Source organism: Heterocephalus glaber, unplaced genomic scaffold (genome assembly GCF_053883595.1).
Source record: "Heterocephalus glaber isolate CG9 unplaced genomic scaffold, H.glaber_assembly_v1.0 deba00001104, whole genome shotgun sequence".
Classification (NCBI taxonomy): Eukaryota; Metazoa; Chordata; class Mammalia; order Rodentia; family Bathyergidae; genus Heterocephalus; species Heterocephalus glaber.
In genome coordinates, this window is record NW_028258193.1 from 1,748,904 (window position 1) to 1,752,260 (window position 3,357).

The window sequence follows — 3,357 nt, forward strand, 5'->3', positions numbered from 1 at the left end:
TGCAAGCTTGAACCCAGCCTAGCAACTTAGCAAGACCCTGCCTCAAAAAATAAAATAATAAAATGGCTGGGAATGTACTCAGTAAAAAGGTCCCGGGTTCCATCTGCAGTGCCAAGGAAAGAAAGAAAAGGGAAAAAAGTAAAAGACCCCCACAAAATCATCTTGGTCAAATAACGGCCTGGATTTGGCAAGCGTCATTGACAGCCCCAGACACGCTGTGCTCTTTGGGTGGCTCATTCTAATCCCAAATGTTGCTGTCTGTGTTCCCCATCAGCCAGGTTAATCTTTTATGAAGATCTTGCTGCCATGTCTGGGCCTTTTGTTTGCGTGGTGTCACCAGCTTTATGCTCTGCCTCGCTGGTCTGTTTCTGCTGGAGTGAGGTAACTGCAGGTCCACTCTCGGCAAATCCCAAGTTCCATGCAGACGTTGTTCTCTGTAGTCCCCAGCCTGTCTGCTCAGCTCCAGGATTCATGTTGCACCAGAGCAAGCCTGTGCACCGAAGGCTGTGTCCCCACCTCTGCTCCAGTCCCGCGAGGCTCCCTCTACCCACGGAGCAAGGCCCTGGTCTGGCTGCCTCTTCTCTCCGGTGCCTATGCTGCGGGGACTCGCTTGTTCCCTCCCAGCTCCCTGGGCTGCTGTCCCTGCCCAGCCTCACCGTGCTGCCTGAGAAGCACTCACAGGCCATGCCCTCCCTGCTCTGGGTCCCAATTCCCAGGACTTCGGCTCCTCCTCACCAGGGGAGACTCCCCTGGCTCTGGCTCTTTCTCTCTGGCTGGAATGCGGCTTCTCCAGGCAGGGAGCTGCCCACCCCGTGCTGCTGCAGAGGCGGGGACCCTGATCCCATCCTGGAGGACAGGCGAGGCCAAGGGGCTCCTCTGGAGCCCACACAGCTAGGACATGTGGGGGGAGTTGGAGGCCCGTGTGTGCCGTGCTCATCTGCTGGTGTGTGGCTGTGTGTGCCAGCCTCAGCCCCTCAGGAGCGTGGCAGCTGGCATCCCCGGGAGCACAGGCCGGGAGCAAGGGTGAGTGCTCTGCAGAAAGACACTGCTGGGGAGATTAGATCCGGTCGAAGGCCCCCTGAGGGCCACACCCTAGTGCTGCCTGTCTTTATGGGGGTTCAGTCTGCTATTGGTTTGCAATTTGTCTTGGCTGCTTTGGCTTTACATTGGCAGCGCTGAGTCTTCCTGAGAGCCAGAGGTATCCACAGTCTGACTCTTACAGGAAGAACTGTCCACCATCGGACTTGATTTCTTCTCCTCCTGGATGATGCTGGGGATCCAATTCCAAACATGAATTTCTGGGATTTTAACTTAGTGTTGACTTCTTTTATACATGTTATGGATATTAATCATTTGTTATTAACACTCTGTTGTTTGGAGATAGTTTGGAACATAATAACGAAGACCAGGTTTCCTAAATTCAGTTGTACAAACTAGTTAGAGGACGTGTTTGCAGGCACCCACAGCAAATACTGCATTATGGGTGAAATAAACTGGTGAGGTGGCTCCCTCCCATCAGGTTTCAGATGTGCTCTCCCACGGCTCTCAGTGTCTCTCAGCATCTGTTCAGGCATGGACTGAGCAGGTTACAGGCAGAAGCCTCTGGAGCAGAGGAGGAGTGAGCGGCCAGAGACAGGAGGTGCTGGGTGCTGTAGGAAGGAAGAGAAGGGACAGGGCTGGCCAGGCGCTGGCCCCGGACAGCACCCCAGGTGGACTGCTGTGGGGACGCCCACCTCCCATCTTGGGCAGCATGACCCACCCGGGACCCCTGTTTCTGGCTTGGCCCGTGTGGGCCTCCTGCCCCCCCAGGTCATCTGTGCTTCCCCAACATAGCACCCCAATGTCAGGTGATCCAGGACCCCACCGAGATGCTGGGATCAGGTCCATTCCAATGCCAACATGGGGAGTGTTTCCTTCCCTCTGGGAGGTCTGTGAGGGTGGCAAATCAGGCTTCTCTGAGTTAGTTTCTCCCTGAGCACCACGGAAAGCATGGCCCCTTCTGGTTGCTGGGGCCCCACCTCCCACACTGCCCTAGCTCGATTTATGCCTGCTGTCAAGTCTCAACACCGTTGAGAACTTTGCCTGTGCACTTGTGCATTCTCCTGGGAGGTGAGGTATGAGCAGCAAAGTCCATGCCGGTCTCCGGGAAGCATGGTCTGCCTTCCCCTGGCAGGGCACTGCTGAAGAGGAAAGGTGCTGTCTCACTCAGGGACTCACCGGGGGGTAAGTCAGGACAGAGGACATGGGTGAGCAGCACAGCAGTCAGGTGAACATAGCCAGCCCTGCCGCCAACAGGACCACAGAAGCAGGGCTTAAACAGCATGCATCCTTCTCCCATCGCTCTGCAGGGTGGGACCCCAAGGTGAAGGCCCTGGCAGATTGGGTGCCTGGTGAGGTCCCCTTTCGGCTCCATAGATGGTGACATCTTGCTGTGACCACAGCCTGTGGATGGGGACAGCACATGCTCTCCTGGGCCGGGCCTCTTATTCTAAGGCCACCAATCCTATCTACTTGGACACTCCCCCCCACACACACAGCTTCCATGGAGGTCAGGGCTTCCACATGTGGGTTTTCAGGTCGCACCTTCTGGTCGGTGTGTCCCCCTGCCTTCTACACACATGGAGACCACAGCCATCCCAGGTGGCCCTGGACACAGGTGGAAGTCTGGTCAGGCTCACACCATGTAGGTGGCTTGTCTGGGGCTGATCTCAGGGCCTGAGACGGAGAGAGACACAGAGAGATGGCAGAGGTTTCCCAGGAGGCAAAGACCCGGGGAGGGTTTAGGACAATCTCAGCCACAGCATGGACTTTCCCTGAGATGCGACTAACTTGCACTCCTGAACTGAGTCTAATCAGAGTTTGAGCCAAGTGGGGAAGGCATTAAAAGCTCAGAAATGGTCGATATTTTATTAATTCTGTCCTCTTCCAAGCCTAGAGATAGATATTTACTTTTCATTATGGGATTCTACTTTGCTCATCTCTTTGTGTCTTTTAAGCCTTCCTTTCTCACAAATTGCAATACTTTCTAGAGCTGCCGATCTGACAGGCACCCCCCCCCTCCCGTTAATTAAACTTTCACTCACATGGCCAGTGAGGATGCTAAGGCTCATGCCACACAGCAGGTTCTGTGATGAAGTCCAGGGTCCCCTAGAAGGGGAGCTTCGCCTGTGGTCTCCGCCACTCCCATAAGTGTCCATTCTGAGATGCGTGTGCACTGTTACGCTGAATGTTCTTACAAACTACAGCTGCCAGGTCAAAAACGTGTGTGCTTGAATTTTTTAAAAGTTTGAGTTGTATGGGTTCTCCCTTTCTGTTTGTGTTAAAATATACATAACATAATATAAAATTCATCATTTG